This window comes from Melanotaenia boesemani, chromosome 11 (assembly GCF_017639745.1).
Source record: "Melanotaenia boesemani isolate fMelBoe1 chromosome 11, fMelBoe1.pri, whole genome shotgun sequence".
NCBI lineage: Eukaryota > Metazoa > Chordata > Actinopteri > Atheriniformes > Melanotaeniidae > Melanotaenia > Melanotaenia boesemani.
In genome coordinates this window covers 36,775,539-36,801,790 of record NC_055692.1, presented here as the reverse complement: position 1 = coordinate 36,801,790, position 26,252 = coordinate 36,775,539, and the positions used below count along the sequence as shown (strand labels likewise).

Here is a 26,252-nt window from a genome sequence, read left to right as displayed (position 1 = left end):
TTAAGGTGGGATGACTGCAACTAATTACACTAGGGTTACTGGAACCACTTACAGCAGGATAAATTGAACCAGTTACAGCAGGATGACTGGAACCAGTTACAGCAGAATGACTGGAACCAGTCACAGCAGGATGACTGGAACCATTTACAGCAGAATGACTGGAACCAGTCACAGCAGGATGACTGGAACCATTTACAGCAGAATGACTGGAACCAGTTATAGCAGGATGACTTGAACCAGTTACAGCAGGATGACTGGAAGCTGTTACAGCAGAATGACTGGAACCAGTTGGAGCAGAATGACTAGAACCAGTTACAATAGAATGACTTGAACCAGTTACTGCAGGATGACTGGAACCAGTTACAGCAGAATGACTGGAACCAGTTGCAGCAGAATGACTGGAACCAGGTACACTAGAATGACTGGAACCAGTTACACTAGAGTGACTAGAACCAGTGACAGTAGAACTACTTGAACCAGTTACAGCCCGGATGACTTGAAGTAGTCACAGTGGAATGACTGTTACCAGTTACAGCAGAATGACTGGAAGCAGTTACAGCAGGATGAATTGAACCAGTTACAGTAGAATGACTGGAACCAGTTACAGCAGGATGACTGGAAGCAGTTACAGCAGGATGAATTGAACCAGTTACAGCAGGATGACTGGAACCAGCTACAGCAGATGACTCGAAACATTTATAGCAGAATGACTGGAACCAGTTACAGCAGGATGAATTGAACCAGTTACAGCAGGATGATTGGAACCAGCTACAGCAGAATGACTGGAACCAGTTACAGCAGGATGACTGGAAACATTTATAGCAGAATGACTGGAACCAGTTTTAGTAGGATGACTGGAGCCAGTTACAGCAGGATGACTGGAAGCACTCACAGTAGAATGACTGTCACGAGTTACAGTAGGATGACTTGAACCAGTTACAGCAGGATGACTGGAAGCAGTTACAGTAGAATGACTGGAACCAGTTACAGCAGAATGACTGGAAGCAGTTACAGCAGGATGAATTGAACCAGTTACAGCAGAATGACTGGAACCAGTTACAGCAGGATGACTGGAAACATTTATAGCAGAATGACTGGAACCAGTTATAGCAGGATGACTGGAGCCAGTTACAGCAGGATGACTGGAAGGACTTACAGTAGGATGACTGTCACGAGTTACAGTAGGATGACTGGAAGCAGTTACAGTAGAATGACTGGAACCAGTTACAGCAGGATGACTGGAAGCAGTTACAGTAGAATGACTGGAACCAGTTACAGCAGAATGACTGGAAGCAGTTACAGTAGAATGACTGGAACAAGTTACACTAGAATGACTAGAACCAGTTACAGTAGAATGACTTGAACCAGTTATTGCAGGATGACTGGAACCAGTTATGGCAGAATGACTGGAAGAAGTTACAGTAGGATGACTGGAACCATTTACAGCAGAATGACTGGAAGCAGTTACACTAGCATGACTGGAAGCAGTTACACTAGAATGACTAGAACCAGTTACATCAGGGTGACTGAAGCCATTTACAGCAGGATGACTGGAACCATTTACAGCAGAATTTCTTGAACCAGTTATAGCAGGATGACTGGAACAAGTTACAGCCGGATGACTGGAAGCAGTCACAGTAGAATGGCTGTTACCAGTTACAGCAGAATGACTGGAAGCAGTTACACTAGAATGACTGGAACCAGTTACAGTAGAATGACTTGAACCAGTTACAGCAGGATGACTGGAACCAGTTACAGCAGGATGACTGGAACCATTTACAGCAGAATGACTGGAACCAGTTACAGCAGGATGACTGGGACCAGCTACAACAGGATGTCTGAAGCCAGTTACAGCAGGATGACTGTGACCAGTTACAGCAGGATGTCTGAAGCCAGTTACAGCAGGATGACTGGAACCATTTACAGTTATAGCAGAATGACTGGAACCACTAACAATAGAATGACTGGGACCATGTCATGTCTGCAGCATGCAGAATGACCATGCTGCAGCCATGATGAGGACGGCCAGTTTTAACTGTAGTAAAATTATATCAGAATTTTCCTCTTAATCACTTCTTTCTTTTTCTCTTTCCTTTTGTTTCACCTTGTTACGGATGCATGGAGCTATCCCCCCTAAAAAACTTTGAGCCAGTCATTATAATTTTCATGTTTTTACAACAAAATTATGACATTAGATCATGGGTTCGTATTTGTTCATTTTTTTTAGATCTATTTCTCATTCATTTATACAGAAAATGGACTTTTTTAAAAGCCTGAGACAATGAGTTTCTTCATCTTCGGTCTTGGTGCGTTCATGGACCAGACTGCAGGATGACATCAGAGTTCAGGAGGAATGAACATCCTGTTTGTAGAGACAACTGCTTTTATATGATCTGAATCTAACTGTGTGATTACAACCACGTTATCATTTTTCACATTTACGGGAGGAGGCCAGTAGAACATGAGTGAGGTGTGGAGAAGCCTGAAAACTATCTAGGCTTCAAAATACTCACAGGCTGAGGGGGACCTGAACGGGGTCATCTATCTGAATCTACATTTCAGTATGTTTGATCAAGCACCCATTCCTCCCCCCCATTCAAACATCTTGACACCTGGACTGCCCCCCACAGCCCTTCATACCTCTGGCTCATTCTGCCCTCCACATCTCCTTGGACCCAGCCACTCACAAACCGGCCCCAGTTTGTGAGACCGGGGACTGTGACTGACCTGCTGCCCTGCAGCGTAGGTGTCCCCCAGGGGACGGTGTTGGTCCTGTTTCTCTTCAGCCTCTACGCTGCAGACTTCAGACACAACACGGACAGCTGGGTTCTGCAGAACTTTGACTCTGAGATTGTCGGACTGATCACTGAGCACCACGACGTGGACTACAGAGGACTGATGCAGGACTTTGTGGACTGGTGTCAGCAAAACCACCTCCTGATCAATGGTGGATTTTCAGACGCCGGTCTGCTGTCCCCACACCGGTGAACATCCAGGGAACACACATTGAGAGAGAGGACTCTTAGAAGTACCTGGGTGTCCACCTAGACCATAAACTGAACTGGACTCACACCACAGACCACTGTACCGGAAGGGTCAGAGCAGGTCTATCTTCTGAGGAGAGGACGGTCTTTTGGAGTGAAGGGGGACTCCTGAGGACCTTCTCTGACTCTGTGGTGGATCAGCCATTCTGTACGGTGTGGTCTGCTGGAGCAGCAGCATCACAGAGAGGGAGAAGCTGGACCAAGTCATCAGGAAGTCCAGCTCAGTCCTGGGCTAGTCTCTGCAGGAGGGAGGTGAGCTCCATGCTGGACCATGAGCCCCCCTGCAGGACCCCTGTCTGGTCTGGAGAGCAGCTTCAGGCACAGACTGGTCCATCCTCGCTGTGGGAAGGAGGTGCTGCAGGTCTTTCCTCCTGCTGCTGTCACACTTTACAACGAACACGTTTACATGTTTATGTACATGTTTATATCCTGTACATGCTCACCCTGCAGACCAGATACTGGACATGTTATTACTGACTGTGTGTGTGTGTGTGTGTGTGTGTGTCTGTGCTGTTGCAACAAAGGTTTTTATTCTTTTTTTTTAATAATGAGTACAAACAGGTTTCAGTTCACGTCTTTATTAGAATTTATTTTCCTTCATTCTTTCGGCCTTCTGTTTTTCCTCCTCTGTCTTCATCTGTTTGTAAGTCCTGACCTTTTCTGGGCATTTTCAGGTTTTTACCTGCAAAGTAGACCTGTAAACCTGGTCAGTTTACAGGAAGTCGGAGGTCATGGAGGAAGCTGCTAGATTGGGATGCAACAGATCGCTGGTTCAGACTCTCATTCGCAGTCCTGCTGGCAGTGCATACCCCAGGACGGGCTAAAACTGGTCCTCAGAACCTCAGGACTGAAACCCGGCCAGCAGATCATGTGATTGCAGCATGACGGTTTTGTATCAGTGTACACCTGAACCTAACTTCTTCTTCTTCTTCTGCAGGTGTATGCAATCCTGGTCAGCCATCCTCCACAGTCCAACGACCACTTGACCCCAACACCTGTCTCCTACACGGCTGGCTTCTACCGCATCCCTGTGGTAGGCCTGACAACCCGCATGTCCATCTACTCCGACAAGGTCAGGGCTACGTTCATGAACGCACCACCTCGTGTTTTAAAGCTGTAAATGTGTGTGTTTTTAGTGTGTTGTGATCTGTGCAGGGAGGGGTGGGATGGAAGACCTGGCTCTGGGATAACAACTGTTTGTTCAGGATGTCTTTGTTCCGGATGGTAGCTGCAGATGATTTAAGCAGTGGGTTTGTCCATGAACGCACCGCAGGCCTTATATTATCTGTCGGGTTGGGCTCTGATGAGCCGGTGTATCGTGCTGGAATCAGCCAGACCTCTTGCAGCTGCTAGGAAGAGAGGAAATGTGCTGTTCAAACCTGCTCAGGTGCTGGAGCGATGGTTTCTGTCAGGTAATGTGAAGGCATTCACTTATTTTTCCTCTTTCTTTACTCACACATGACAGCACTGACAGAAGCATGAACAAGACGGCTTGAAGAGTTTAAATGAGAAAGATATTTCTCACTTATCTAGAAGAGGGATGCCAACTCATTTCAGTCCAGGACCCACACTGAAACTGGTCTCCAGTGGATCAGACCAGTAAAATAACAGCATGATAACCTTTAAATAATTTTGTAGTACAAAGAAATACAAGTACATTGCCATGATGTTTACATTTAATGAACTATCCTTTTTAGAAAACATTTCCTATGTAATTTCTGGAGAAATAAAACAGAAGTTTCAGTTTTTCAAACCGGACTGGAAATCCTGTAAAGCGTCAATCTCCTCTAAAAAAGCCCTGAAGTATAACGTTTTCCTAGATTTCTGAAAGAAAATGTCATTTAGACATAATAATTAACCACGGCTGCAGGGTCAAGGCAGGTTTCTATGACAGGTTGGACGACTGCATGTTTAAGATCTTCTGGGACACCAGAAGATAGACTGTTAAGAAGAATAACAGTCCAAGGAGGGACAGCATCATTTAACCTGTAGGTTTCACTGTAGCAACAATCTCATCACGCTGTTCCTGGAGTCTATAGTTCTAAAGACCTGCCAGGATTTCCTACTAAAACATGGGGCACACTCAAATCCAGAAAATATCGTGCACAAACAAATCCAGACATATGAATCTGTGCGCACGCATGAATCCAAGCACATTTCCGTTTTTACATCCAAACCAACGTGGAATAGAGCGCACGTGTTGGAGGACCCGACTCCTCCCTGTCCACTCCCACAGTTAATACCTAAATCATATTTAAATGAGCTGCACCTGACATCCCCCTGTTTGCACGATCAGAAAATTATAAGACAAAGAGTGACGGGGAGAAGGTGAGGCTGCTTAATACATCTCACACTTCATGCACAGGGTTGTTACCCAGAGTTCTTAGCACATATGGACCAACAGGGGCTTATCTGAAAGATCTGAAGCTGTAGTTCCACTGGCAGAAATAAACAGCAATGATGCCATGAAGACGGGAGAGAATGTGGGGCACATGCTCAACGAGCATCACGGGATGCATTTTAGGGCAATAGCAGGAAGCTATTTCCTCTCCAAGAAGCCGCCCATCGTACACAGAGCCAGCTTGTAGCCTGTTCCCAACCAGGCTGGTACTCAGAACGGATGAGTCATGGTGAAACTAGGCCACCTCGCCACCATGCTGGTTCCCTGCATTTAAACACATATGATCTGTATATTGATCGAGTGAAAATGCTTCCTGTTGACATACAGATTCATCTTGTGATAGAGCTTTTCTAGCTGTGTGTGTGCAGTCAACAGCTCCAAGTGCATCCGGAAAACACGCCATCGCTGCAAACTGTGCTTTAATGTCGACCTGTTCAGCTGCATTGTGGGAATGTGATATATCTGGCTGACGTGGATAATTCTGTCCCACATGGCTGGCCTGGCTCGGCTCAGGGTGGACTGACACAGTCTGGATTGGTTTGCCGGCTCCCTCTGGAAAGCCCCAGTTGCTAGGAACCCAGTGTGGTCAGCACCTATATGGGCCCAGGCGGTGCAGGGCTCCTCACTGTGTTGCGCTCCAAGACTGCAGCTCTGCGTTCAGTTCCGGGAGGATTGGGAACCTCCTGTGTCTGCTAACGCTGCTAATGCTGCTAACGCTGCTAATGCTGCTAACGCTGCTAATGCTGCTAATGCTGCTAATGCTGTTAATTGCTGCTAATGCTGCTAATACCGCTAACGCTGCTAACGCTGTTAATGCTGCTAATGCTGCTAACACAGCTGTTGGTTTTAACAGTGTTTCTGCACCACGTTGTGCAGCTTTCATAGCCGCTCATGTAACTGCAGACATGTGGGCGTGTTAATTACTCGTCAGTGTTAATTGTTCATGTGCATCCAATGTGCACATCGCTCGAGGACTGTTTTCACATTTATTTATTACAACAGTTCCCAGCATCACCTCTAGGCGTCGAGAAAGCATTAACAGCTGTAGAAACGTGCGTACGCCAGCCAGAAAGTTGGTGTGGCACACCGCACGTTTCCATGGTCATTTCACTCTGATACATCTGAACTTTGCAGTGACAAAGAGCACATGCCACATTTTTGTGCGTACGCACCCTTTGTACATGAATCTCCTGGATTTGAATGAAGAATTCCAGAATAGTGTTTTATTCTCAAATTGGACCGATAACTGCGCCAGCTCGTCTCTCAGCGTTTAGCGGCTTGTCTTTCTTCCATTTGCCCTCCAATTCGCGCCACTCAGGTCCAACAGCTTGAGTCATGGTACGGACCCGGGGCCTCATTTCTAAAGCTGGCGTAGGAACAAAAACCAGCGTACTCCAAATGTTGTCAACTTTTGGGATTTATGAAAGCCAAACTTGCTAGGAAAATGATCCTACCTCCACGGCAACTCTGACCCAGGCATACGCTCACGGTCCAGAATAAAACCAAGGAAATTATGTGAAATGTGAGACATTTGTACACAATCCACTATTACCTTTCACACCACATGTTAGATATTAAAGCAGTCAGTGTGGAAAGTAGCTTCATTCCAGCAGAGCGGGACCAGACTGGAGGCTGGAGGTCTAGAAGTGATGCTACGCTAATGAAACACACAAGAAGAGGATTTCCTTTATTTATTTATTCTTACACAATGTTTTTTATTGTTGTCCATTTCTGTCCAGATGTCTTTATTTCCTGCAAGTGTTTTTCACCACTCTGGGATTTGAACTTCAGTCTCCCGCATGGCGGACAGATGTTGTACCGAGTGAGATATCCATTAGTGTGTTTTGATGCCTCTGGCGTGTCTTCCCTTCTGACACAAGGATGAGAAATGCGAGTTCCACTCCCCCCCGCATGTCTTTTCTGGGAAGCATTGTGGCACAGGGAAGTCTCCAGATGGATCCTGCCAAAGTCACTGCTGTCACCTCCTGGCCACCCCCTGAGAACAGCAAACAATTCCAGCGGTTCTTAAATTTTTGCTAATTTTTATCATTGTTTCATCCATAACTGCAGTTCCGTGGCTGCCCCTCTCACTGCCCTGACCTCTTCCAAAGTTCCCTTCCTGTGATCACCATCAGCTGCTGTGGCCTTCCAGACCCTCAAGGATCGCTTCATCTCTTCCCCCATTCTTCAGTTGCCTGATCCAGACCGACAGTTCGTGGTACAGGTGGATGCTTTTGACACCGGGGTGGGAGCTGTCCTGTCACAGCGTTCTGGCACAGATCAGAGACTCCATCCCTGTGTCTACTTCTCCCACCGATTATCATCTGCAGAAAGGAACTATGATATCAAAGATAGAGAACTCCTGACTGTCAAATTGGCTCCTGAGGAATGGTGCCACTGGTTGGAGGGTGCCAAGGAGCCCTTTCTTGTATTGACAGACCACAGGAACCTGGAATATGTGCGCTCTACTAAGAAACTGAACTCCCGCCAGGCCCGCTGGTCCCTGTTTTTTTGCTTGTTTTAAGTTTACCCTTTCCTACCGTTCTGGTTCCTGAAACATTCAAACCTGATCCCTCTGGTACCACCAGTTCCAGACTTCAGATGAGTCTGCTGTCAGCCTTGAACCTGTTCTTCCTGCCAGCTGTCTTGTCGCTTCCTTGAAATTGAGGGGGTTAAAAATGCATCTCTTAACTTACCTTTCTGACCGGGTTCCCCAATTCACCTCAGTGTTTTGGAAGGAGTTCTGTGGTCTGTTGGGTGCCACTGTCAGTCTGTCCTCTGGGTTTCATCCTCAGACCAACGGCCAGACAGAGTGACTGAACCAGGAGCTGGAGCAGGCCTTGCGGCCTGTGGCCTCTCAGGATACCTCTTCCTGGTTGTTGCAACTACTTTGGATTGAGTATGCTCACAATTCCCTTACCTACTCATCTACTGGTCTGTTGGCCTTTCAGCATGCTTATGGTTTAAAACCTCTGTTTCCTGTCCAGGAGAAGGAAGTTTTTTGCCCTTCAGTTCAATCCTTTATTCCTGTCGCCGAATAAAGGATTGCTGGACTCTCCTTCGCTCTGTAGCCCATTATGCGGCCAATGCCGACTGCCCGCTCCTCGACCCCTGTGTATCAGGTGGGTCAGCGGGTGTGGTTGTCCACTCAGGACCTATCTCTCTATGTGGACTCCCAGAAATTGGCCCCACAGTTCATTTGACCCTTCTCTATCCAGAAGGTCATCAACCCCATGTTGTTCCAGTTGGCCCTCCCGTGGTCCATGTGGGTTCATCCCACCTTCCATGTCTTCAAGATAAAGCCTGTTCACTGCAGAGCCTTCTCCTCCCCCTCCTTGCATGGTTGACGGCGGCCCTGTCTACTCTGCGCCGTCTCCTTTGCCTCCGTCGGCGGGTTAGGGGTCTCCAGTATCTTGTGGACTAGGAGGGTTATAGCCCTGAAGAAAGCTCCTGGGATCCTGCTCGCCATGTTTTGGGTGCTGACCTTATGGCCGACTTTCATGGGCTTCATCCTGACCAGCCTGCTCCTGACCTTGCCTTTTGTCTCTGCCCTGTTTAGTATCTGGATTTACCTGGATCATCTTCTGGAAGGACAAGCAATGACAATGAGACTTCCCTTGCTTACAATAACATTTGAACATCTTGTTGCTACCTCCTGGGCTTCTGGTTGCTCACCAGTTCTGTCTCCTTGCAGTCAGGCCTGTGGGTCCAGAAGAAACGAGTTTGCCTGGCAAGCAGGTGTCTGGGGTTTGAGTCCAAACTATTCTCCGCTGTGGTTACAGACCTATCCACCTGACTCTTCTTGGAAATATAACATTTGTTCTTCCCTTTCCTGTCTGTTTGTGTTGCATTTGGGTCCGCACCACAGTCGCCTCTAACAGAGGCTCTGCTCATTTTATCACTTATACTGGATTTGAACTTGATAAATACATTCAAGGATAGAATAGAATGAATAGAATAGAATGCCTTTTATTGTCATTATACACATGTACAACGAGATTAAGCCATCCCCAGTGTCAGTGCAGAGAGAGCAGTATAGAAATAAATAATAAATAAAAGATCTAAGGTATAAAATATTTACAGAAATAAAACAGATGTGCACACTCTAGTTATTTGCAGATATAAGTATGATGTCTATGTCTGAAAAAAAAAATATATATATTGCACGTTCAAAGTATTATTGCACGGATCATGATATGTTGTACATGTCATGTGACAGAATGTATTGCACATATGTTGTTAGTGTCCAGCGTATTTCAGATTTGAAGTCCTACAGGAGTTCAGGGCAGTTATTGCTTTTGGAAAGAAACTGTTTTTGAGTCTGTTTGTTTTAGTCCTGATGCACCTGTAGCGCCTCCCAGAGGGCAGCAGGGCAAACAGATCAGAGCCAGGGTGGGAGCTGTCATTTATGATGTTTCTGGCTCTGCTGAGGCAGCGGGAGGTGTAAATGTCCGTCAGGGAGGGGAGAGGGCAGCCAATGATCTTCTGTGCTGTCTTTACCACTCTCTGTAGCCTCTCCTTGTCTGCTACAGTGCAGCTGCCGTACCATACTGTGATGCAGTATGTCAGCAGGCTCTCAATGGATGAGCGGTAGAAGGTCAGCAGCAGGTTGGAGTTCAGTTGGTGCCTCCTGAGGACTCTCAGGAAGTGTAGCCGCTGCTGAGCCTTCTTGGTGATTGACGTGATGTTCTCTGACCAGGAGATGTCGGCCGAGATGATGACGCCAAGAAACCTGATGGTGTGGACCCTCTCCACACACTCGCCATTTATGTAGAGGGGGGCTGGGTCTGTGCTGAACCTCCTGAAGTCGATGATGATCTCCCTGGTTTTCTTGGTGTTGAGAGCGAGGTTGTTCTCAGAACACCAAGCAGCCAGCTTCAGGATCTCCTCCCTGTAGGCAGCCTCATCACCCCCGGAGATGAGTCCGACCACTGTAGTGTCGTCAGCGAACTTGACGATGAGGTTGTCATTGTGGGCCGGCCTGCAGTCATGGGTGTAGAGGCAGTACAGGAGGGGGCTCAGCACACAGCCCTGTGGGGAGCCGATGCTCAGCGTGCTGGTGGAGGAGAGGTGGGCACCTAGTCTCACAGTCTGGGGTCGGTCTGTTAGGAAGTCCTTTATCCAGGCACATGTGAGAGGGGGGAGGCCAACAGTGTCCAGTTTTGTGCATAATCTGTCCGGGATTATTGTGTTGAACGCAGAACTGTAATCCACAAAGAGCATCCGGACGTAGCTCTGCTGCTGCTCCAGGTGGTTCAGCGCAGAGTGAAGAGCTACAGCTATGGCGTCCTCAGTGGATCTGTTCGCGCGGTATGCGAACTGGTGGGAGTCGAAGTCTGGGGGGAGATGGTCCTTGATGTGCTGAAGAACAAGTCTCTCAAAGCACTTCATGATTACCGGAGTGAGGGCCACCGGTCGGTAATCGTTCAGGCTGGTGATGGGAGATTTCTTCGGCACCGGGACAATTGTGGAGGATTTGAGGCAGTGTGGGATGACTGCCTGAGCCAGGGAGAGGTTGAAGATCCTGGTAAGGGTGGGGGCGAGCTGGTGGGCGCACGCTCTGAGCACCTTGCCAGGTACTCCGTCTGGGCCAGTAGCCTTCTTGGTGTTCACCGCCAGGAGCACCCGTCTGACATCGTGCTCCTGGATGGTGAGTGGGGTGGTGCGGGAGCCAGATGGGGGTGTCGGTGTGGGTGGGGGTGGGGGCATGGTTGGAGCAGATGCATGCTGCTGAGAGTCGAACCGGGCAAAGAAGCAGTTTAGCTCCTCTGCCAGTGTTGCGCTCTGATCTGCTGTCGACACATCACAACCTCTGAAGTTAGTGATGTCCTGTATGCCCCGCCACACCTCCCGAGTGTTGTTGCTGGACAGGTGGGACTCTATGCGCATCCTGTGGTCCGCCTTGGCTCTTTTTATGCCTCTTTTCAGGTCAGCACGAGCAGCACTATACAGTGCTCTGTCCCCTGACCTGAAGGCAGCGTCCCGGGCTCTGAGGAGTGCGCGGACCTGGCTGGTCATCCAGGGTTTCTGGTTAGGGAAAGCCCTGATGGTTTTGTCCACAGTCACATTCCCGATACAGAACTGAATATAGTCCAGTACCGTTCCTGTGAGTGTCTCCAGCTCCTGTTGTTCAAAGATGTCCCAGTCTGTCTGTTGGAAACAGTCTTGGAGTTTGGCGAGGGCATCTTCAGGCCAGGTTGTTACAGTTTTTGTGGTGGGCCTGTTCCTACGTCTGAGGGGGGTGTAGGCTGGGGGAAGCAGGAGGGAAAGATGGTCTGACTGTCCGAGGTGGGGGAGGGGTACGGCCCTGTATGCATGCTTGATGTTAGTGTAGACATGATCCAGGGTGTTCTCCCCCCTTGTAGCACACTTAACATGCTGGTAGAACTTCGGTAGTACAGTTTTTAAGTTGGCCTTATTAAAGTCCCCTGCAATAATGTGAACACCGTTGGGATGAGCCCGCTGTTGTTCGTTTATGGCGTTCAGCAGGAGAGAGAGCGCCGTGTTTACACTGGCGTCGGGTGGCACATACGCCGCTGTGACGATAACAACAGTCAGCTCTCTCGGCAGAAAAAAAGGCCGACATCTAACAGACATGTACTCTATGTCCGGACAACAGTGTTGGTCTATGATTGTCCCGTTGTTACACCAGTTATCGTGCACATAGATACAGAGCCCCCCTCCTCTGCTCTTACCGGAGTCCTCAGTCCTGTCCCAGCGTAGCAGAGTTCGGCCTGCGAGCTGCACGCTAGCATCGGGTATGTCCGGGTGAAGCCAGGTTTCAGTGATGATCAGTACACAACAGTCCCGGACGTAGCAATTTTCCAGCGAGTAGTAATTCCAGGTCGTCCGTTTTATGTACCAGGGATCTGGCGTTGGACAGGTACAGGCTCGGAAGAGGTGGCTTGTGAGGTTGTTTTCTTAGCCGTAGCATAACGCCGGACCTGCAGCCCCGCTTCTGCTTCCTCTCCCTCCTCCGTCTGCGCCGCCTTCCAGACCCGATAACAATCCACGGAGAGTCCGGTGGTCTCGCTATGTCGTCTGGGATGTTGTGCGTGTGGTAGAGAGAGTTCATGCAAAATATAAACTAAACATGCCATTTTAAATTTTTAAAATTTTTTTAAAATTTAGAATATTGTATTCCTGAAGTATCACACAATAATCAAATATTTTTTTGTATATAGATTCTTTTGGTTTTAAAGTAGTTGGCAGGGATCAGTTATTAATACAACATTCCCTCTGTTAAAAAAAAAACATTCACTGAAAAAATGTTTTAGCAGCATTTACTGGCAATGATGATTTGATTTGTCTCAGATTACAGAAATTAAAATTTACTATTTTACAATTTTTTAAACATGATTTGTAAAGGATAATGTGGTGTCCAACGGCTATGCCATGGCTGTCGCGCGGCGTCCACGTGCGGTCGGCTATTGCGTGGCTGTCGCTTGGCGTCCGTGTGTGGTCGGCATGGTCATCATCCAGTACTTTTGTGAAGAGAAAGTGAGCCATCGTGGCGTGGCAGAGAACTTGGTTTTCACCCTTTTTTCCGGGGACATGTGATGCACTTCAAGAAATATAGCGATATAAAAGCAAATAACAGATGGGTTGATGACATATGTCATGTCTTTTTATGCTCTTTGGGCTTTTAAAAATCTTTTTTAGTAAACATGTTTTCTTCACTAAATGTTTTTGATCTAACATTTCCAGGTCCCCACAGTACTTCAACACTACTGATCCAGATATTAGCTTTTAATTAAAAGCTTGGGAAGATCCTGGGATCACAAAACATTTCTAAACTTCTGACTCATGAACTGGATAAAATCCTTTTAGTTACAACGCATCTAATTTTTTTTTTTACCCTGTGTTGCCTTTAGGCTCCATCAAGTGCAGTTTATCCCAGTTTTGTCTTCCTGAGGTTTACAATATTGATGAAATGATTCTGGTGTCATCAGTCCCAACACATCCCAGCACTCCCAGTCAGCAACGCTCCAGTTACTGTCCAGTTTTTGATGGAGGATTTGGAGAAGAGATGAGATATTCACATTTCTTAGGTGGAGTTGGTGTGTTTGGTCTCCTCAACTCCACTAAAATGTGACTAAGGAATCGTTGTGCTTCCATCAGAACATCACCATGGTGACAGATATCAGATGTAGGCATGGCCGTATCAATAATCAGGTGTCGATACTTTGATATCTGACAGTCAAAGTACTGGATATGATATTTTTTGAAAATTATGATTCAACTGTGTTAATAAAAATTTTCAAAGTATTAGAAAAAAAATAAAAGTACAAAGTACTAGAATCTACTAGCACGCTATGGAAAGGAAAAATTTTGGTATTGCATATGCAGTAGTGGATCTAGAAAGTTTTACGTGGGGTGGGTCTGCGACTGGGAAGAGGTCTGAACAAGGGGGCGTCCTCAGTCCCTAATATGTAGATGGACTCAAAACAAAGATTCACAAAAACATCTTCTAGTCAAGTTTGACACTGACTGAGAAGATCTGCTTTTACGAGTATTTTAAGGACCTAAAAGTTGGTGGTGTGTGTGTGTGTGTCGTGGCGGGGGGGATTATGCTGTCCTGTCAGACTTGGAGAATGTTTATGATGACGTCCTCCTCCTCGTCTTCCTCAGAGCATCCACCTATCCTTCCTGAGGACGGTACCTCCGTACTCCCACCAGGCTCAGGTGTGGTTCGACCTGATGAGGGAGTTCAGGTGGAACCACATCATCCTCATCGTCAGCGATGACCACGAAGGCCGAGCCGCCCAGAAGAGGCTGGAGACGCTGCTGGAGGAGCGCGAGACCAAGGTGAGGGCACGTGGCATGGATGGATGGATGGAATGATGATGGATGGATGGATGGATGGATGGATGGATGGATGGATGGATGGATGGATGGAATGATGATGGATGGATGATGGATAGATGGATGGATGGATGGGTGGAAATGGATGGATGGATGGATGGATGGATGGATGGATGGATGGATGGATGGATGGAATGATGATGGATGAATGGATGGATGGATGGATGGATGGAAATGGATGAATGGATGGATGGATGGATGGATGGATGGAAATGGATGGATGGATGGATGGATGGATGGATGGATGGAATGATGATGGATGAATGGATGGATGGATGGATGGATGGATGGATGGATGGATGGAAATGGATGAATGGATGGATGGATGGATGGATGGATGGATGGATAGCACATTTGCTGCATGTCATGTGTTTATGTATGTATGTGTGTGTGTGTGTGTGTGTGTGTGTGTGTGTGTGTGTGTGTGTGCGGCCATCATTCTTTCATCTTCCCTCTTTTACTTCATTAATCTGTCCTTTTACATCATCATCCCTTTTTTCTTCTTTCATTCCTCTTTTTATCAGTTTCATTTCCATCATCCCATCTTTCCTCATTCCTTTCATCCCCCCATAATGCCTCTTTTATTCTTTTTATCTGCTTTCATCTCTTCATCATCCTTCTTTCATTCTTCCATCATCTCCATTTTACCTCAACATCATTCTTTGATTATTCCATCATTGAGTCTCTTTTACTCATTTCCTGTCCTTCTTTTATTTCTGCACCACTTCATTATCCATCCATCATTCCATTATCTCTGTATGCCTCCATAATCCTGTTTGGATTCCTCTATCATCCCTCCATCTTTCTGTAAAGCCTTCTTTTCTCTTCCTCCTTCATCCTTCCATCACCCTCCTGGCTTTAAAATTCTACCCGCTGAAGGCTTCACCACAGCTTCTCTTTCATCACTTCTTTCTTTATCTCCACCAAGAGGGTTTTAGCTGTTGTTTATTTAGTTGTTTGTTTACATGTGCAATAAACAAACCTCCATTCAGGATTTTAGTGATATGATATGATTTAGTTGCATGAAATGGACTAGTCACATGACACAAACTTGTCATATGACATGGAACGGTCACATGACACCAACTAACTGTAGGACACAGACTATTGACGTGACACAGACTAGTCACATGAGATGAACTCCTCTTATGACAAATGAATCATATAACATGGACTAGTCAATTGCCATGAATGAGTCAAATGACATGGACTGGTAATATGACAGGCTAGTCACATGACATGAACTAGTCAAATGACATGAACTAGTCAAATGAAATGGACTAGACCCATTATGTGTTTGTCATGAATGATTCAGTCTTAATAAAATAAAGAAAGATTGGACTTTAAGGACATAAATAATTTCTGTTAAACACAACCTTTTTCTATCTGTTGATGAACTGATGATCTGAACTAAATCTGTTAATTTTAAGTCTGGACTTCCTGGTCAAAACCTGTTTCCATCTTGACTTGAAACTCCAGGTCGTGATTAAGAGCCTCATGTTCTTGATTTGGGACCTCCTGATCTGAAATCCGGACCTATTGGTCTTGACAGATTAACCTCTCACTCTTTATTCTAGACATTCTAGTCTTAACTGTCGATACGCTGATCTTCAGTCTGGACCTCTAAGACCAGTTGGTCTTTATTCAGGAGCTGCTTGTTTGTCTTGGCGTAAGTCCTGCTGGTCTTGATTCTGAACTTCCTGGTCTTGGTCTTGGTCGTAGTTTAGGACTTGCAGGTCTTGGTTCAGGTCTAGTTGGTCATGGTTCAGGACCTGCTGGTCTTGGTTTAGGTATTGTTGGTTTTGGTTTAGGACCTGTTGGTCTTGGTTCAGGTCTTGTTGATCATGGTTCAGGACTTGCCAGTCTTGGTTAAGATATTGTTGGTTTTTAATTTTGGACCTGCTGGTCTTAGTTTGGATCGTGTTGAGTATGGTTAGGACCTGCTGGTCTTGGTTTAGGACCTGGTGGTCTTGGTTCAGGTCTTGTCAGTCATGGTTTAGGGCCTGCTGTTCATGGTTTGGGACTTGCAGGTCTTGGTTTAAGGGTTTTGTGGTTTTCCCTTCACCATACATACCTGGAAGCTGTTACTTCTTGGTGGAGGTTTGAATGTTTGCTCTTCTGACATGTTTCTTCATTCCTTCATTTTAGCTTCATTTTTCTTCTTTTTCTTCTCTTCCATTGCTTTTTTCCCCTGTCTGTCCATGTCATCCTTTACTTTCTTCACCTCCATCTTTTGTCTGGTTTCTGATCAGCTGGACTCTGACGGAGGTCAGAGTCATGCAAACACATCTCAGCTGCTTGTCAGAATGCTTGTCTGTCACACCTTTCACTGCCACTGATGAGCAGTTCAACATGAACAAACTGCTCGATAATGACTCATTGACGTCCCCTGTTCCCACCTGATAGCCCAGCAGCAGGGGGCGCTGCTGCACAACAAGGGTTATCAAAAGACCTACATTAAACTAAAATTATAATCTGAATCTAGAATAGAAACTACTTGAAGATATGATCTTGATTAACTGAGTTCAGATGAGACTGTGGAAAAGTCTGAATGTGACTTTAATAAATATTGCAGAGACTTTTAGGAGAGACATGAATATTACAGCATATTAGTTAAAGTACGTAAGCAGAGCGGCAGCATGTGTTGTTTCTGATGTAAGGGTCATAAATATCACAGCAGCACTGAGGAAAAATGCGAAATACAACCCAATGTGCTGCAGGCTTTCAAAAAAACCTGAATCACAAGAGTTTTTATTCACTAGTTTTATCATTTTATCAAGTAGTTTTTTCAAAGATCATGAAACTACAAAATGATCCAAATCTTGAAGACAGAGTGATGTAAAGACCAGATCAAGAGTCCTTGTCAAGTCTTCAACTATACATCTCTAACTTTGCCATGATGCTTATGATCTTCATGCCTCTAATGTTTCCTGCCTCCTGTACAAAATGGCACCAAAAATAAATTAATTAGTCATGTAATTCTAGGAGATAGTAAAATACTCCTTGGATTGAATAAACAAATCCTAGGAATAGTGAAGTAATCCTGGGAATGAGAAAAGTAATCCTAAGAATGAGTAAAGTAATCCTGCGAATTAGTAAAGTAATCCTATGAATTAGTAAAGTAATCCTAGGACTGAGTAAAGTAGTCTTAGGATTTAGTAAAGTAATCCTTTAAATGAGTAAAGTAATCCTGGGAATGACTAAAGTAATCATAGGACTGACTAAAGTAGTCCTAGGAATGAGTCAAGTAATCCTAGGAATGAGGAAAGTCATCCTACGAATGAGTAAAGTAATCCTAGGAATGAGTAAAGTAATCCTAAGAATAGCAAAAGTAATCCTGCGAATTAGTGAAGTAATCCTATGAATTAGTAAAGTAATCCTAGGACTGAGTAAAGTAGTCCTAGGAATGAGTCAAGTAATTATAGGACTGACTAAAATAGTCCTAGGAATGAGTCATGTAATCCTAGGAATGAGTAAAGTAATCCTAGGAATGAGTAAAGTAATCATAGGACTGAATAAAGTAGTCCTAGGAATGAGTCAAATAATCCTAGGAATGAGTAAAGTAATCCTAGGAATGAGTCAAGTAATCCTAGGAATGAGTCAATTAATCATAGGGCTGACTAATGTAGTCCTAGGAATGAGTCAAGTAATCCTAGGAATGAGTAAAGTAATCATAGGAATGAGTCAAGTAATCGTAGGACTGACTAAAGTAGTCCTAGGAATGAGTCAAATAATCCTAGGAATGAGTAAAGTTATCCTAGGAATGAGTCAAGTAATCTTAGGAATGAGTAAAGTAACCTTAGGAATGAGTCAAGTAAAGTAATCCTAGGAATGAGTGAAGTAATCCTAGGAATGAGTAAAGTAATCCTAAGAATAGCAAAAGTAATCCTGCGAATTAGTGAAGTAATCCTATGAATTAGTAAAGTAATCCTAGGACTGAGTAAAGTAGTCCTAGGAATGAGTCAAGTAATTATAGGACTGACTAAAATAGTCCTAGGAATGAGTCAAGTAATCCTAGGAATGACTAAAGTAGTCCTACGCAGGAGTCAAGTAATTCTAGAATTAAGTAAAGTCATCCTAGGAATAAGTGAAATAATTCTAGGAATGAATACAGTAATCCTAGGAATGAGTCAAGTAATACTAGGAATGAGTAAAGTAATCCTAGGAAAGACTGAAGTAATCCTAGGAATGAATGAAGTAATCCTGGGAATGAGTAACGTAATACTGGAGATGAGCAAAGTAATCCTCGGAATGAGTAACCTAGTCGTAGGAATGAGTAAAGTAATCCTAGGAATGAATAAAGTAATCCTGGGAATGAGTAACGTAATACTAGAAATGAGCAAAGTAATCCTCGGAATGAGTAACCTAGTCCTAGGAATGACTAAAGTAATCCTAGGAACTAGTAAAGTAATACTAGGAATGAGTAAAGTAATCATAGGACTGACTAAAGTAGTTCTAGGACTGACTAAAGTATTCATAGGGCTGACAACAATAGTCCTAGGAATGAGTCAAGTAATCCTAGGAATGAGTAAAGTAATCATAGGAATGAGTCAAGTAATCGTAGGACGGACTAAAGTAGTCCTATGAATGAGTCAAGTAATCCTAGGAATGAGTAAAGTAATCCTAGGAATGAGTAAAGTAATCATAGGACTGAATAAAGTAGTCCTAGGAATGAGTCAAATAATCCTAGGAATGAGTAAAGTAATCCTAGGAATGAGTCAAGTAATCCTAGGAATGAGTCAATTAATCATAGGGCTGACTAATGTAGTCCTAGGAATGAGTCAAGTAATCCTAGGAATGAGTAAAGTAATCATAGGAATGAGTCAAGTAATCGTAGGACTGACTAAAGTAGTCCTAGGAATGAGTCAAATAATCCTAGGAATGAGTAAAGTTATCCTAGGAATGAGTCAAGTAATCTTAGGAATGAGTAAAGTAACCTTAGGAATGAGTCAAGTAAAGTAATCCAAGGAATGAGTGAAGTAATCCTAGGAATGAGTAAAGTAGCCCTAGGAATGAGTCAAGTAATCCTAGGAATGAGTAAAGTAATCCTAGGAATGAGTAAAGTAATCTTAGTAATGAGTAAAGTAATCTTAGGAATGAGTCAAGTAATCCTAGGAATGAGTAAAGTAATCCTAGGAATGAGTAAAGTAATCCTAGGAATGAGTAACCTAGTCCTAGGAATGACTAAAGTAATCCTAGGAACGAGTAAAGTAATCATAGGAATGAGTCAAGTAATCGTAGGACTGACTAAAGTAGTCCTAGGAATGAGTCAAGTAATCCTAGGAATGAGTGAAGTAGTCCTTTGAATAAGTAAGTTAATTCTAGGAATGAGTCAAGTAATCCTAGGAATGAGTCAACTAATCATAGGGCTGACTAAAGTAATCCTAGGAATGAGTCAAGTAATGATAGGGCTGACGAAAATAGTCCTAGGAATGAGTCAAGTAATCCTAGGAATGAGTAAAGTAATCATAGGAATGAGTCAAGTAATCGTAGGACTGACTAAAGTAGTCCTATGAATGAGTCAAGTAATCCTAGGAATGAGTAAAGTAATCCTAGGAATGAGAAAAGTAATCATAGGACTGAATAAAGTAGTCCTAGGAATGAGTCGAGTAATCATGGGAATGAGTGAAGTAATCCTAGGAATGAGTAAAGTAATCCTAGGAATGACTAAAGTAATCCTAGGAATGAGTCAAGGAATCCTAGGAATGAGTCAAGTAATCCTAGGAATGAGTAAAGTAATCGTAGTACTGACTAAAGTAATCCTAGGATTGAGTTAAGTAATCCTAGGAATGAGTAAATTAATCCTAGGAATGAGTAAAGTAATCATAGGACTGAATAAAGTAGTCCTAGGACTGACTAAAGTAGTCCTAGGAATGAGTCAAGTTATCCTAGGAATGAGTAAAGTAATCCTAGGAATGACTAAAGTAATCCTGGGAATGACTAAAGTAATCCTAGGAATGAGTCAAGTAATCCTGGGAATGACTAAAGTAATCCTAGGAATGAGTTAAGTAATACTAGGAATGAGTAAAGTAATTCTAGGAATGAGTCAAGTAATCCTAGGAATGAGTAAAGTAATCCTAGGAATGAGTCAAGTAATCCTAGGAATGAGTAAAGTAATCCTAGGAATGAGTCAAGCAATCCTAGGAATGAGTAAAGTAATCCTAGGAATGAGTAAAGTAATCATAGGACTGACTAAAGTAGTCCTAGGAATGAGTCAAGTAATCCTAGGAATGAGTAAAGTAATCCTAGGAATGAGTCAAGTAATCCTAGGAATGAGTCAAGTAATCCTAGGAATGAGTCAAGTAATCATATGGCTAACTAAATTAGTCCTAGGAATGAGTCAAGTAATCCTAGGAATGAGTAAAGTAATCCTAGGAATGAGTCAAGTAATCATATGGCTAACTAAATTAGTCCTAGGAATGAGTCAAGCAATCCTAGGAATGAGTAAAGTAATCATAGGAATGAGTCAAGAAATCATAGGGCTGACTAATGTAGTCCTAGGAATGATTCAAGTAATCCTAGGAATGAGTAAAGTAATCATAGGGCTGACTAATGTAGTCCTAGGAATGAGTCAAGTAATCCTAGGAATGAGTCAAGTAATCATAGGAATGAGTGAAGTAATCGTAGGACTGACTAAAGTAGTCCTAGGAATGAGTCAAATAATCCTAGGAATGAGTCAAGTAATCTTAGGAATGAGTAAAGTAACCTTAGGAATGAGTAAAGTAATCCTAGGAATGAGTGAAGCAATCCTAGGAATGAATAAAGTAATCCTGGGAATGAGTAACGTAATACTAGAGATGAGCAAAGTAATCCTCGGAATGAGTAACCTAGTCCTAGGAATGAGTAAAGTAATCTTAGTAATGAGTAAAGTAATCTTAGGAATGAGTCAAGTAATCCTAGGAATGAGTAAAGTCATCCTAGGAATGAGTAAAGTAATCCTAGGAATGAGTAACCTAGTCCTAGGAATGACTAAAGTAATCCTAGGAACGAGTAAAGTAATCATAGGAATGAGTCAAGTAATCGTAGGACTGACTAAAGTAGTCCTAGGAATGAGTCAAGTAATCCTAGGAATGAGTCAAGTAATCCTGGGAATGAGTAAAGTAATCATAGCACTGACTAAAGTAGTCCTAGGAATAAGTAAGTTAATTCTAGGAATGAGTCAAGTAATCCTAGGAATGAGTCAACTAATCATAGGGCTGACTAAAGTAATCCTAGGAATGAGTCAAGTAATCATAGGGCTGACGAAAATAGTCCTAGGAATGAGTCAAGTAATCCTAGGAATGAGTAAAATAATCATAGGAATGAGTCAAGTAATCGTAGGACTGACTAAAGTAGTCCTATGAATGAGTCAAGTAATCCTAGGAATGAGTAAAGTAATCCTAGGAATGAGTAAAGTAATCATAGGACTGAATGAAGTAATCCTAGGAATGAGTCGAGTAATAATGGGAATGAGTGAAGTAATCCTAGGAATGAGTAAAGTAATCCTAGGAATGACTAAAGTAATCCTAGGAATGAGTCAAGTAATCCTAGGAATGAGTCAAGTAATCCTAGGATTGAGTTAAGTAATCCTAGGAATGAGTAAATTAATCCTAGGAATGAGTAAAGTAATCATAGGACTGAATAAAGTAGTCCTAGGACTGACTAAAGTAGTCCTAGGAATGAGTCAAGTAATCCTAGGAATGAGTAAAGTAATCCTAGGAATGACTAAAGTAATCCTAGGAATGACTAAAGTAATCCTAGCAATGAGTCAAGTAATCCTGGGAATGACTAAAGTAATCCTAGGAATGAGTCAAGTAATACTAGGAATGAGTAAAGTAATTCTAGGAATGAGTCAAGTAATCCTAGGAATGAGTAAAGTAATCCTAGGAATGAGTCAAGTAATCCTAGGAATGAGTAAAGTAATCCTAGGAATGAGTAAAGTAATCCTAGGAATGAGTCAAGCAATCCTAGGAATGAGTAAAGTAATCCTAGGAATGAGTAAAGTAATCATAGGACTGACTAAAGTAGTCCTAGGAATGAGTCAAGTAATCCTAGGAATGAGTAAAGTAATCCTAGGAATGAGTCAAGTAATCCTAGGAATGAGTCAAGTAATCCTAGGAATGAGTCAAGTAATCATATGGCTAACTAAATTAGTCCTAGGAATGTGTCAAGTAATCCTAGGAATGAGTAAAGTAATCGTAGTACTGACTAAAGTAATCCTAGGAATGAGTTAAGTAATCCTAGGAATGAGTAAATTAATCCTAGGAATGAGTAAAGTAATCATAGGACTGAATGAAGTAGTCCTAGGACTGACTAAAGTAGTCCTAGGAATGAGTCAAGTAATCCTAGGAATGAGTAAAGTAATCCTATGAATGACTAAAGTAATCCTAGGAATGACTAAAGTAATCCTAGGAATGAGTCAAGTAATCCTAGGAATGACTAAAGTAATCCTAGGAATGAGTCAAGTAATACTAGGAATGAGTAAAGTAATTCTAGGAATGAGTCAAGCAATCCTAGGAATGAGTAAAGTAATCCTAGGAATGAGTCAAGTAATCCTAGGAATGAGTGAAGTAATCCTAGGAATGAGTCAAGCAATCCTAGGAATGAGTAAAGTAATCCTAGGAATGAGTAAAGTAATCATAGGACTGACTAATGTAGTCCTAGGAATGAGTCAAGTAATCCTAGGAATGAGTAAAGTAATCCTAGGAATGAGTCAAGTAACCGTAGGAATGAGTCAAGTAACCGTAGGAATGAGTCAAGTAATCATATGGCTAACTAAATTAGTCCTAGGAATGAGTCAAGTAATCCTAGGAATGGGTAAAGTAATCATAGGAATGAGTCAAGTAATCGTAGGACTGACTAAAGTAGTCCTAGGAATGAGTCAAGTAATCCTAGGAATGAGTAAAGTAATCCTAGGAATGAGTAAAGTAATCTTAGTAAGGAGTAACGTAACCTTAGGAATGAGTAAAGTAATCCTAGAAATGAGTGAAGTAATCCTAGGAATGAGTCAAGTAACCGTAGGAATGAGTCAAGTAATCATATGGCTAACTAAATTAGTCCTAGGAATGAGTCAAGCAATCCTAGGAATGAGTAAAGTAATCATAGGAATGAGTCAAGAAATCATAGGGCTGACTAATGTAGTCCTAGGAATGATTCAAGTAATCCTAGGAATGAGTAAAGTAATCATAGGGCTGACTAATGTAGTCCTAGGAATGAGTCAAGTAATCCTAGGAATGAGTAAAGTAATCATAGGAATGAGTGAAGTAATCGTAGGACTGACTAAAGTAGTCCTAGGAATGAGTCAAATAATCCTAGGAATGAGTCAAGTAATCTTAGGAATGAGTAAAGTAACCTTAGGAATGAGTAAAGTAATCCTAGGAATGAGTGAAGCAATCCTAGGAATGAATAAAGTAATCCTGGGAATGAGTAACGTAATACTAGAGATGAGCAAAGTAATCCTCGGAATGAGTAACCTAGTCCTAGGAATGAGTAAAGTAATCTTAGTAATGAGTAAAGTAATCTTAGGAATGAGTCAAGTAATCCTAGGAATGAGTAAAGTCATCCTAGGAATGAGTAAAGTAATCCTAGGAATGAGTAACCTAGTCCTAGGAATGACTAAAGTAATCCTAGGAACGAGTAAAGTAATCATAGGAATGAGTCAAGTAATCGTAGGACTGACTAAAGTAGTCCTAGGAATGAGTCAAGTAATCCTAGCAATGAGTCAAGTAATCCTGGGAATGAGTAAAGTAATCATAGCACTGACTAAAGTAGTCCTAGGAATAAGTAAGTTAATTCTAGGAATGAGTCAAGTAATCCTAGGAATGAGTCAACTAATCATAGGGCTGACTAAAGTAATCCTAGGAATGAGTCAAGTAATCATAGGGCTGACGAAAATAGTCCTAGGAATGAGTCAAGTAATCCTAGGAATGAGTAAAATAATCATAGGAATGAGTCAAGTAATCGTAGGACTGACTAAAGTAGTCCTATGAATGAGTCAAGTAATCCTAGGAATGAGTAAAGTAATCCTAGGAATGAGTAAAGTAATCATAGGACTGAATGAAGTAATCCTAGGAATGAGTCGAGTAATAATGGGAATGAGTGAAGTAATCCTAGGAATGAGTAAAGTAATCCTAGGAATGACTAAAGTAATCCTAGGAATGAGTCAAGTAATCCTAGGAATGAGTCAAGTAATCCTAGGATTGAGTTAAGTAATCCTAGGAATGAGTAAATTAATCCTAGGAATGAGTAAAGTAATCATAGGACTGAATAAAGTAGTCCTAGGACTGACTAAAGTAGTCCTAGGAATGAGTCAAGTAATCCTAGGAATGAGTAAAGTAATCCTAGGAATGACTAAAGTAATCCTAGGAATGACTAAAGTAATCCTAGGAATGAGTCAAGTAATCCTGGGAATGACTAAAGTAATCCTAGGAATGAGTCAAGTAATACTAGGAATGAGTAAAGTAATTCTAGGAATGAGTCAAGTAATCCTAGGAATGAGTAAAGTAATCCTAGGAATGAGTCAAGTAATCCTAGGAATGAGTAAAGTAATCCTAGGAATGAGTAAAGTAATCCTAGGAATGAGTCAAGCAATCCTAGGAATGAGTTAAGTAATCCTAGGAATGAGTAAAGTAATCATAGGACTGACTAAAGTAGTCCTAGGAATGAGTCAAGTAATCCTAGGAATGAGTAAAGTAATCCTAGGAATGAGTCAAGTAATCCTAGGAATGAGTCAAGTAATCCTAGGAATGAGTCAAGTAATCATATGGCTAACTAAATTAGTCCTAGGAATGTGTCAAGTAATCCTAGGAATGAGTAAAGTAATCGTAGTACTGACTAAAGTAATCCTAGGAATGAGTTAAGTAACCCTAGGAATGAGTAAATTAATCCTAGGAATGAGTAAAGTAATCATAGGAATGAGTCAAGTAATCCTAGGACTGACTAAAGTAGTCCTATGAATGAGTCAAGTAATCCTAGGAATGAGTAAAGTAATCCTAGGAATGAGTAAAGTAATCATAGGACTGAATGAAGTAATCCTAGGAATGAGTCGAGTAATCATGGGAATGAGTGAAGTAATCCTAGTAATGAGTAAAGTAATCCTAGGAATGACTAAAGTAATCCTAGGAATGAGTCAAGTAATCTAGGAATGAGTCAAGTAATCCTAGGAATGAGTAAAGTAATCGTAGTACTGACTAAAGTAATCCTAGGAATGAGTTAAGTAATCCTAGGAATGAGTAAATTAATCCTAGGAATGAGTAAAGTAATCATAGGACTGAATAAAGTAGTCCTAGGACTGACTAAAGTAGTCCTAGGAATGAGTCAAGTAATCCTAGGAATGAGTAAAGTAATCCTAGGAATGACTAAAGTAATCCTAGGAATGAGTCAAGTAATCCTAGGAATGAGTAAAGTAATTCTAGGAATGAGTCAAGTAATCCTAGGAATGAGTAAAGTAATCCTAGGAATGAGTCAAGTAATCCTAGGAATGAGTAAAGTAATCCTAGGAATAAGTCAAGCAATCCTAGGAATGAGTAAAGTAATCCTAGGAATGAGTAAAGTAATCATAGGACTGACTAAAGTAGTCCTAGGAATGAGTCAAGTAATCCTAGGAATGATTAATGTAATCCTAGGAATGAGTCAAGTAATCCTAGGAATGAGTCAAGTAATCATATGGCTTACTAAATTAGTCCTAGGAATGAGTCAAGAAATCCTAGGAATGAGTAAAGTAATCCTAGGAATGAGTCAAGTAATCGTAGGACTGACTAAAGTAGTCCTAGGAATGAGTCAAGTAATCCTAGGAATGAGTAAAGTAATCCTAGGAATGAGTAAAGTAATCTTAGTAAGGAGTAATGTAATCTTAGGAATGAGTCAAGTAATCCTAGGAATGAGTAAAGTAATCCTAGGAATGAGTCAAGAAATACTAGGAATGAGTCAAGAAATACTAGGAATGAGTCAAGTAATCATAGGGC

The 26,252-nt window shown here is 42.5% G+C and overlaps 1 pseudogene; it reads left to right on the top strand.

Moving 5' to 3' along the window:
- LOC121649383 overlaps positions 1-26,252 on the top strand; it is a 543,071-nt pseudogene that overhangs the window by 436,689 nt on the left and 80,130 nt on the right.